This window comes from Rana temporaria, chromosome 13 (assembly GCF_905171775.1).
Source record: "Rana temporaria chromosome 13, aRanTem1.1, whole genome shotgun sequence".
NCBI lineage: Eukaryota > Metazoa > Chordata > Amphibia > Anura > Ranidae > Rana > Rana temporaria.
Window position 1 is genome coordinate 81,149,925 of NC_053501.1, and position 12,197 is coordinate 81,162,121.

Sequence of the window (12,197 nt, forward strand, 5' to 3'; positions counted from 1 at the left end):
GGCACCAGTCCTCAGGAAGGATGTACTGGAAATGGAGCGATATGAGTATAAAGAAGGGCAACAAAGCTAATAAAGGGTCTGAAGGATGTTAGTTATGAGGAAAGGTTGCAAGCATTGAACTTATTACGCTTCAAAGAGGATATGATTTCAATTTACAAATACCATACTGGTGACTAGGCATGTGCAATTTTTTAAGTTACGAATACGTTTTCCGTCATTTTTCGTTATTTTAGTTGATTCGTTAACATACGAATGAACGAATGGTTTAGAGCAATTAATAACGAATAACGATATTTTCAAAAAAACGAATATGAAAAACAACGAAGATACGAAAGAAGAAAGAAACGAAAACATAGAAACAACGAAAATACCGAACCCAAAAAAAATAAATAATTACGAAAAACAAAATGAACGAAAATGCAAACTTACTAATATTCGAAGACCGAAAAGAAAACGAAATGCCGAACAAAGACTAAAAAACGAAAATCAAAACTAACGAAAAATAAATTACGGATCTTCGGAAAACTGAAATGAAAACAACGAAAATACAAAATAATGTAAATTAGCTTTGGTTAGTACTGAAATATTTCTGGACATTGACCAATAGCCACTGAGCGCTGTCCCTTTCCTCTGAAGAGGTTTGTTCCTTCCCCCAATGAGCTTCTTTCTCATTACCTCCTGGCTCCTTGTGTCTTTTTCTGTGTTAGACTGCAGTGCATCTAATTTCTAGATTTGTATTTGTAATATCTGACATATTTTAGTTTTCTTCTACGTCAGACTTCATTCTAGACAGGGTGTGTGTGCTAACTAAGACAGTCAAGTCAATCACAGTAAAATCCGAATTACAAAATTACGACGAGTAGTGTGTCGAATAAACGTAAAATGTATTCTAACAGAATTACGAATGCAATAAAATCTACAAAAGTACGTTTTTACAATCAAAGGAAATTAGACATGAAAATACGAATGATCATAAAGCAACGAAAATATATTTCTTACGAAAATACGAATGCGGCATGATGGAAAATATAATGTAAATACGAATAACAAAACAACGAAAATTAAACTAACTTAAAAACGAAGGAACGAAAAAATCATTTTAAAAATACGAACGCGACAGAATACAAAATATAACGAAAATACGAATCTCGATTCAACGAAAAATAAACTAACAGAAAAAAAACGGAAACGGAAAAAAGAGTGTTACGAAAATACTAAAGAGTACGAATACGATAAATAACGTCTTACGAAATTACGACTCGTTACGAATCACGATAAACGAACAGAAACGAAACAGAAATAAACGAAAATTTTTGATGTGCACATGTCTACTGGTGACCCCACAATAGGGATAAAACTTTTTTGCAGAAGGGAGTTTAACAAGACACATGGCCACTCATTAAAATTATAAGAAAAGAGGTTTAACCTTAAACTACATAGAGGGTTCTTTACTGTAAGAGTGGCACAGGGGATGGTATTCGCAGGGAGCATCGATGGTTTAAAAAACCTATTAGATAAGCACATGAATGACCACAACAGACAGGGATATACAAAATAATCACACACAGGTTGAAATTAATAAACTTTTTTCAACCTCTCCTACTATGTAACTATATATGTACGCCCTCTCGCTTCCTGGTATACCCTTCGTGCCTACAACCGCTGGACGCAAATTGAGAAACTGTGTAGTTAGGCCCGGTCCATCCGAACTCCATGCTATGGAGCACTGATGTCCCGTCTAAAACCTTACGATTGCTGGGACCCCTCACTTGGGGACTCTTTGGCGCCGCTCTAAATCGTTGTACCCACTTAACTCCTCCACCTCATTGGCAACCTATTTATTTTTTTTGTTCACGCCCAATGTCCCTGACAGTTTAACCTTGCAGATGTCTCCGTTCTGGATGGAAAAGGCCCCATTGAACTTTGGTCAGTTCGTGGATCCTAGAACCAGAACGTTACCAGCCTTTCAAGATTTGCAGGAAGCCATTAACCTGCTCAGATAGGGCTATTATAGTTACTTAAAAATACAACATTTTGCACAGTCCTTAGTGACAGATTCTCCAGTTCTCCCCCTGACAGAATTTGAGAAAATCTGCTTAGAGGGCTCATCCCCTAAGGGTATGCTCTCCTGTACCTTTCAACTCCTAGTCTCATATGCCTATATGCGCAAGTGGGAGCAGGCCTTGAGTGAGGAATTATCCTTGAAAACGTGGCAAATTATCTGGTCACAGCCCTCCAAGAGCTCTATTTGTACCCTGTACAAAGAGAACCAATATAAGATTCTCTATAATTGGTATCAAACTTCAGACCTGCTTCATTCCATATATCCCTCTGCCGACTGCCGATGCTGTCGCTGTAATGCGGACATAGTTACGTTGTATCATATTTTTTGCCCATGCCCTTTGATCATCCCCTACTGGCGGATGGTCCACTATTTTACTCCATTCTGTGTTTGGTTCCTGGGTGCCTTTTAATTCTAAAACCTTCCTTTTGGGCCTTCCACCCCTTCTCTCTCTAAATTGGCTAGAAAACTGCATGCATATGTTTTAACTGCTACACGTTCCTTAGTTGCCCTTGAGTGGAAGAAACAGGACCCTCCCTCTATGATATATATGCACTCCAGGATCCGGGACATGATACATGTCATTCATCAATGAGTGCCCATTGGCAATGCAATTGCTCATGAAATTAGGGTAAGGCATATTAATCCTGCTAATGAAATAAAAAAAAAGGCCCTGTGTAACAGTATAAAGTCCAATAATTACAATCGGAGCTGGAGTAATATTACAACGTCTAATGCTGTTGGGTCGAACACAAAGAGGCACTGAAATGAACGTAGTATTAAAAAAAAACTAGAAAATACAGGGGAACAAAAAAGAAATAAAAGAGCTTCCACCTATGTCAGGACCCCACCAGAATCCAAAGTCACTGTCCACTCAGGGCATCTCCAATGTAGGGAGACTCAGGTTGAAGGAGATTCTAACTGGTTCCACAATTCCCAGACTCAATTGTGAGCATCGAGAGAATCGTTCAACAAAGCAATCAGGTGTTCCATCCATTTCCGTGCCCTCATTGCAGTCTCGCCATCATTGCTGCCTTACTGTGCCCATCATTGCAGCCTTACTGTGCCCATCATTGCCATCCCACCATCATTGCAGCCTTACCGTGCCCTCATTGCAGCCTCACCATCACTGCCGCCTTACTGTGCCCTCATTGCAGCCTCCCTCACCATCATTGCTGCCTTATTGTGCCCTCATTGCAGCTGCCCTCACCATCATTACAGCCCTCCTCACCATCATTGCAGCTTTGCTGTGCCAAACAATGTAGCCTCACCAGTCAGCGTATGCATTACGCACACTGGGCATCTCCTGCTGTGTCACAGAGCTCACTGTGAAAAGTTTGGGCACACTGTGATAAAAGTCCCACCCTCCTCCTAGACCAGCTTGTGTGATAGACAGAACACTGCCTCTATCACACAAGCTTGTCTAGGAGGAGGGCGGCACATTTATCACAGCGTGCCCAAACTTTTCCCAGTGAGCTCCATGTGTGACACAGCAGTCTCTCGCTGTGTGTTACAATCGGCGCCGCCCCTGCACCCACTGCCGCCTTGAGGCCTGACCTTGGTGGCCTTGTCGGGAATCCAGCCCAGTTTGTGCCACTTTTGGTTTCGAAGATATTGTGCTTTATATGTTGCCAAACCACACTGACTTTACACCTCGTTATTAAATCTTACATACAAAAACTATACTCAGCTTGGGTTTCCTTAACCACTTATTGCTGGTCAAAGACCAGGCCACTTTTTGCGATTCGGCACTGCGTAGCTTTAACTGACAATTGCGTGGTCGTGCGACGTGGCTCCCAAACAAAATTGGTGTCCTTTTCCCACAAATAGAGCTTTCTTTTGGTGGTATTTGATCACCTCTGTGGTTTTTAGTTTTTGCACTATAAACAAAAATAGAGCGACAATTTTGAAAAAAATAAAACATTTTTACTTTTTGCTATACTAAATATCCCCCAAAAATATATAAAAAAACTATTTTTTTCCTCAGATTAGGCCGATACGTATTTGTCTACATATTTTTCGTAAAAAAAATCGCAATAAGCGTTTATTGATTGGTTTGCGCAAAAGTTATAGCGTTTACAAAATAGGGGATAGTTTTATGGCATTTTTCTTAATATTTTTTTTTCTTACTAGTAATAACGGCGATTTTTCGGTACTGCGACATTATGGCGGACACTTTTGACACGTTTTTGGGACCATTGGCATTTTTATAGCGATCAGTGCTATAGAAATGCATTGATTACTATAAAAATGCCACTGGCAGGGAAGGGGTTAACACTAGGGGGCGAGGAAGGGGTTAAGTATGTTCCCTGGGTGTGTTCTAACTGAAGGGCGGTGGTGGACTGACTGGGGGAAATTACTGATGTTTACACACACAGCTCCCGGTTCTCGCTCTGTAACGAGCGATCGCAGGTGCCCGGCGTGCGTGCGTGCCCCTATTGGCTGCTGGGAGAGATGACGTATAACTACGTGATCTTGACCAGCAGAGCCGACCTGCCGCCGTATAACTGCAGCGGCTGGTCGGCAACAGTTAATGTAATACTCCTCCCACTGTAACCGGCACTGCACTTCATACTGTACCCTGGAAAAGGCATGACCATTGTAGAACAGATGTTCCATCCTTAGCCAATAACTGCCAGACCAACTCCATACTCCATCCCACCCATTAATGGAGACCACACCATAAATGGAGTAAACAATTGGCTGTAGGAGCCTCTTTATTAACAAATAAACTTAAATGAACATAAACCGTAAAAACATTTATTACAGTCACTAATCGTGTTGGTCTTTTGCGGGAACCCCAAACTATTGTATGTTCAAGAATGCACTGCGGTACCTTTTACTATACTAGGCCTGCAGCCGACATACTAGCTCGGAAATAACACACTAACCGCAGTGCACCCTGTGATGCATTTGCCTATATGTCTCAGTCTAATTCTCCCTGCTTGCCCTGTGTGATTCTGTCCTGGCTAACAGGTTATTGACGTGCTAATGTCCCCTCACTATTTCTAAAGGTTAATTGATCTATTGTGTTGTGTGAAGAAGATCTGTGTTTAAGTGGCTTGTGTTAATTATTCTGATTGCTCCAGTGTGGTAATTATCTCTCTATATGCGGGGTCGAGCGGTCTAGTTAATGTATTCAGTACAACTAGTAATCAGCGTCCTTGATGTCATTGTCTAAAGGAAATGTGATTTCAGCATCGGCTCCGTCATGTCTGCCTAATCATCTGTATGGAAGCCCCAGTGTGAGGGGGCGGAGATTTGTCATTGTAACAGTTTTGGAAATGACATATAAGCTGTGTGTTATAACATTAAAGTCTGTCTTGGTCTAGCAGTAAGCCTGGACTAATGTGTGGCTTAATGGGCGATCTCAGGAATATTCCTCCTAGTGGAATATTGGGGTGATGTTCTTATGGAAGAAGGGAATCTTTGACGGGGATATCATACCGATACCGTCACACACCCATTAACCAATTCCAGCTAAACCACCGTTATCTGGAATACACCAGAGGGACCGATACCATCGATGGGTTCCGAAAGCTTCCTCATCCGATAACAGAACAGCGCCGAACAGTGTTCCCAATTCTTCTCCCCAACTACAGGCTCTGCCCCCGCTGACTCATCACCAGGGGAGGAGCCCGCCTGTTCCAGATGCTGGGCGGGCCTCTGAGCTCTGACAATGAAGGGGATTCCTTCCAGGAACACCACCCCCGGGTGATTGCTTCGCAGGTGGTCCTGAAGGGGCCCACATCGAACTCCCAATGTGGCACCGAGCTCTGGGGGAGGAGTCTGAAGAGAAGCGCTCCAGGGGCCGAGACCTTCAAGCTTGTAAGGACTCCTGCCCCCTGTCACTGACCCGGAGGCTCGATCTGGCAGGACAGATGAGAGCTACTCCTGCAGTCATGCTGCTCCTCTGGACACTGCCTCTGCCCTGAGCTGGGAAAGCAGCCTGTGCATGTCTGCCACGTCCAGCACCCACAGGGGATCCAAGTTGCTACCAAGGGTTGAGATCCTCTGGTCGCTGGGCTTCAGCAACTATAAAACGCACAATATCTCCGAAACCAAAGCGGCACAAAAAGATTATTTTTGCGGCACAAACCAGCACAAACGTGTGTTTGTTTTTAAAATTCAGCAACATGGGGTGCAAAGTGGGCGGGGTTTCAGCAAATATAACGCACATAATCTCAGAAAACAAAGTGGCACAAAAGTTTATGTGGCACAAACCAGCACAAATACGGTACAAATGAATGGCGTGTTTGTTTTTAAAATTCAGCAACATGGGGAGAAAAGTGGGCGGGGCTTACATTGAATTGAATGTTTAATATCTCAGAAACCGAACCGGCACAAATGCTCATTTTCGCAGCACAAATCAGCGCAAACGAACGGTATATATTTTCTTAGGTTTTACAAACATGGGGTGCCAACTTCCCACAGCACAAATGTAGCACTAACCAGCGAGACCAGTTTCATGTCATTTGGGTGTTGTAGGGGGGCTGGGTGACCTTTAATAAATCATTAATAACACAAAAACAATAAAAGATAGAACATAAATTTTAGCAGCACAAAAGTAGCACTAACCAACGAGACCAATTTTGTGTCATTTGGGTGTTGTAGAGGGGCTGAGTGACCGTCAAAGTCTGACCATGTGTACACGGCATAACTTTTGCGGGAGGATGCCCCCATGCTTCAGTATATATATTTTAGGCACAAATTATTTGCTTTGCAGGTATGGTAAGGTCTTACTGTTATACTGTAATGTTACTTTGTTTTAATGTTAACCATCATTTGCTTAGCAGGTACGCCATTCAGTTGCAGCGCGGATGTCTTGACAGCAACAGCGTTTGCTCCCAAGATACATAAAGCCATGACTCCAACGCTGTAGGAGGTGATTTCACCACCACAGTTTAAAAAAAAAGAGCATATATGCTGAAGGAATAAGTGGGTGAAAACTATTGCGCTACTGGGAGTAGATCAATGTCAAAGTGAGTGAAGCTTAAATGAGTGACGTGGAAGCAGCTATATCTAATAGTGTTCACTGTACACAAAAAAGAAAATGAAGAAAAAAATGTGATAAGCGCTATACACTATGGCAAGGCTAATAAAGTGAAAACCACAACAACCTTCCAAACTAGTAACAACTAGTAAATAAGTAATATTTAGTGATAGAATATAACATAACATAAAGAAAATATGAATGACTAGTAAAAACAATATAGATAAATATATGCAAAATTGGGAAAACCAATAAATGTAATGGAGATGGGCAATATCTTGGATGAGGAGAAAATGTCCTAAAACTGAGGAAGCCGATAATGGGCACCAATGGATAATCTTCAAAAGATGGCTATAGGTGAATCACAATGCAGATAAAGGGGTATCCATAACCAGTCTCCCAAAACTCTCACCTCTAATGTAATAGGATATGAGCATGTAGCATGGGTGTAAGCGTATCCAGGGATGAGCATCAAAATACTTCCCAATAATATCCTCTGCAGTGGTCCCAAGGGACTCTGTAGCTAATTCTGATCCCAAAATGAATAGCAGATCTAGGCAGGTTCTTTTGTTATTCTGAAATCCCTGTGTGGTTGCCCTGAGTTCACGTGTAGCACTTATCACATTTTTTCTTCATATATGCTGAAGCATGGGGGCAGCAGGGGCGGAGGAGCAATTTGCTCCTAACTTTTGCGGGAGGATGTCCCCATGCTTCGGCATATCTAAATGGTGCATGTATGCCCATCATTAGAAGTGGGTGGATGAAGGGAGGTATTCTGATGGTGGGCATACCCACCGATCATTCTCTCTTTTTCGTTCAGCCAACAGGCTGCATGAAAAAAAAAAAAAAAGATTACAATATATGCTCCAGAATTGCTCCAATCATCTCTATGGCCTAAGAAACTGGAAGCTATGAGCATTTTATGACTTAGATTTCACCAGATATAAACTGCGCCATTGGGGAATTGGGAAAGCAATTTATCACATCGATCTTGATATGGTAAGATGCTTTGAGAGCAGAGGAGAGATCTAGGGTCTAATAGACCCCAATTTTTATTTTATTTTTTAAAGAGTACCTGTCACTACCTATTGCTATCATAGGGGATATTTACATTCAATGAGATAACAATAAAAATGATTAAAAAAAAAATGTAACAGTTTAAAAAATAAAAAAAGCAAAATACATAAAAATAATAATACAAAAAAAATCACCCCTGTCCTTCCCTACTCTCGCGCAAAGGTGAACGCAAGCGTCGGTTTGGCGTCATATGTAAACAGCAATTGCACCATGCATGTGAGGTATCACCAGTGCCGGCCCAAAATAAAAATAATAACGCCCACCAAAAGGCCACCCACATTCATTGTTTTATATCATGATATAAAATCTAATTTATCAGAAAAGCAGATTTACCATATGCAAAATTACATGACATACCATTACGTTCAAGTTCAAACCATGGCACAGTGGTGACAATTGATGGCACAGTGGCTGAGTTTGATGGCATGGCATAGTAGTGACAATTGATGGCACAGTAGTGACAATTGATGGCACAGTGGTGACAATTGATGGCACAGTGGCTGCGTTTGATGGCATGGCACAGTGGTGACAATTGATGGCACAGTGGCTGCGTTTGATGACATGGCACAGTGGTGACAATTGATGGCACAGTGGCTGCGTTTGATGGCATGTCACAGTGGTGACAATTGATGGCACAGTGGCTGCGTTTGATGGCATGGCACAGTGACTGCGTTTGATGGCATGGCACAGTGGTGACAATTGATGACACAGTGGTGACAATTGATGGCACAGTGGCTGTGTTTGATGGCATGGCACAGTGGTGACAATTGATGGCACAGTGGCTGAGTTTGATGGCATGGCACAGTAGTGACAATTGATGGCACAGTGGTGACAATTGATGGCACAGTGGCTGCGTTTGATGACATGGCACAGTGGTGACAATTGATGGCACAGTGGCTGCATTTGATGACATGGCACAGTGGTGACAATTGATGGCACAGTGGCTGCGTTTGATGGCATGTCGCAGTGGTGACAATTGATGGCACAGTGGCTGCGTTTGATGGCATGGCACAGTGACTGCGTTTGATGGCATGGCACAGTGGTGACAATTGATGACAATTGATGGCACAGTGGCTGTGTTTGATGGCATGGCACAGTGGTGACAATTGATGGCACAGTGGTGACAATTGATGACATAGCACAGTGGCTGCGTTTTATGGCATGGCACAGTGGTGACAATTGATGGCATGGCACAGTGGTGACAATTGATAGCACAGTGAGAGTGTATTTCATCAAACATTTTGGCAATATAGTGTGTTTTAGTGCATTACAATGAAAAAAAAGTGTGTTTTTCCCCAAAAAATGCGTTTGAAAAATTAATGTATGGAAATTTTTTTCTGTAGGGGGCCTATGCGTTAAAAAAATATATATATATAATGTTTGGGGGTTCAACGTAATTTTTTCTTTTCGTCCGTGGACGGACACAGCTCCTTAAATCTTGACATGTGGGTTATGTTCCTGTTCATAGGAGAGGACTAGGCAGCACATGTTATTTATCCTAAAACATGTAACTTTAACAGAGTTGAACAGCCCCGCCCAGGGGGTGGTCCCTCCGGTCATAACCCCTCACCCTGCAGTATGCAGCTCAGTTTTTTTCTGCCTAGTAGAAGAGATGGACCTTGGGCCCAGAGTCCTACAGAAATTTTTACTTTTTATTATTTTAATTTTTTGATCCTGAGATCTTCTATCAAGTGTCGGCTGGGCGACAAGCTGGATATTATAGATCCTGGTAGTCTCCCCAGTCCGGCCTTCGAGTGTGAACAGACCTTAGCAGAGCGCTGGGTCGGCCACTACATGCCCCGTTTGCTCCAGGGGTGGCTGGTGAGTTTTTTACTCCATGGCCCACATATGACTGACCTACTCAGGGTTCATTCACAGTGGGCCATGGCCGACAGCCACTCCGTATGTTCGGCAGAGAGTCTGTCTGGAATGCACCAGCAATGTCCACGCATGGACGGGTAAGTACAGTTCCTCCTATTTTGTTGGTTTGGGATGGCTGGGTTTCCTAGAGGGTCATTACGGGGTTCCCTGTCCCCCCCCTCTTTCCTCCTCCCCATTACGGGGCCTGCTGCGTACCTGTAAGGGTCTCTGTATCCCAGTGGGAGGCTGTAGAAGTGTCGGGGTCTGCTCTCTGTGGGGGTGGTGTGTCTTTTTGGGAGCCTCCGCTCAGCATCCCTGCGGCCTTCTCGTCCACCTTTAGTGTGCTCGGGCGTCATTTTCTAGGTTTTTTTCTGAATTGAAAATTTCCATTGGTGCCCATTTTGTCGTGGCCACGCTGCAGCACAGGTCTTCATCGCGGGCGGCCATTTTCCTGTAGCACGTGCCCTTTTTTCCTGAGGAGTCCGGCTGCCATTTTGGAGTGTTTTTTTTCACTGTGTGGCTTGGCCTCTAGCGCTGGAAGCTTCCTCAACGGCGTGAATAGCACTAATCACCTCACAGAACACTTCAGTCACACGCTGTGTGTGAGGCAGAGCGGACAACGGTGCTGGGCAGTCTCTGGCTGGGTGGTGAGTCCCTGGGTAACCACCCCCCCGGTCAGCGCAGCTAGGAGAGTGGACATTTTTTGTCACAAGTGTCTTGACTTAGTCTCTAAGGACTGTCAGTGGATCAGAATGGAGTCTGAAGCTGGTATTTTTCCCCCAGACATTCCAGAGGCAGCAGTTGGTGCCCCTGCACCTGCTGTTACCATGGACAATTTATCTGCAGTCCTGGAGGCATTTTTTGCCAGGGTATTAGTGGCAAGCAGGTGTAAGTGGGGTAAAAAGTGCCCCCTCCCCCGCGACATCTCCTGAGGAATACTCTGACTCAGGCCTGGCTGCAGCACAGGGCCCCTGTTCTGAGGTGTCAGAGGATGCGGACCAGGACCATCTGGGCACTGAGGACTCCTTGTCCGGGTCAGTGCAGGACAGAGCACTTGTAGAAGCACTTATCAATGCAGTAAGTGACACCCTTAAGCTTGAAGATACTGCTGGGACATCCACTGGGGTTTTTCTTTATGTTGATTTCTTTGACAGATTCATAGATAAGGAATGGGAATGGCCGCAGAGGTCCTTTGTGGTCCCTCAGCGTATGGCGGTCCGTTACCCCTTTGAAGAGAGCCTTTTGGGAAAAATGGGCTTCTCCCCCTGTAGTCGACCCCCCGGTAGCAAGGTTGAACAAAGTAACCACTATCCCGGTTGTGGGGACCCCTGCCTTTAAGGACCCTACTGATAGGAAATCCGAAGCAGTGACTCGGACCGTGTTCACCATGCTGGGGTCAGCGTTGCGGCCTTTAGTGGCTGCGACTTTGGTGTCTCAGACACTCACTAAATGAGCTAAACTCTTGCACCAGGCAGTGGAGGAGCATCAGCTCCCACAAGAAATTGTGACACTGGCCGACCAGCAGGTGCAGGGTCTGGTGTACGTATGTGATGCAATCCTGGATGCGACGCCTTTAATCTCCAGGGCCTCTGTATACGTGGTGGTCTTGCACCGCTTGATATGGCTGAAATGCTGATCCGCTGACCAAGCTTCTAAGAAAGCACTGACAGATTTGCCTTTCAAAAGGTGGGAGGCTCTTTGGTGCCTCACTGGACGACATTATTAACAATGTCACTGAAGGTCAGTCCACTAAGGGTAAAGGGCCACCCCGTAAGCCGGGACCTTCCTTCCCCGCACAAAAGCGGTATTTTCGTCAGTCAGGGCCCTCCCAAGCCGATAAAGGCTCAACTGGGGGACAGAAGCGTCCCTGGGTGCGCAAGCATTCTAAGCTCGCAAACAAATCTTCTCCTAATTGAAGTTTTGCCCCCACCCGATACCTGGGTGGGGAGATGTCTTTGCAGGTTCACAGCTCGCTGGCCCTCCCTGCTTTCCGACAAGTGGGTTTGCGAAGTGGTCTCTTCAGGGTACAAGATCAAGTTTCTTTCTTGTCCAAACAGATTCTTTCTCTCAAATCTTCCTCTCCTACCGTCTCGTCGGACTACCCTGACTGGGGCAGTTCAAGACTTGAGGTGTGGGGGTATTCATACCCGTACCCACCACAGGACAGGTTTCAGGGATTCTACTCGAATCTGTTCGTGGTCCCAA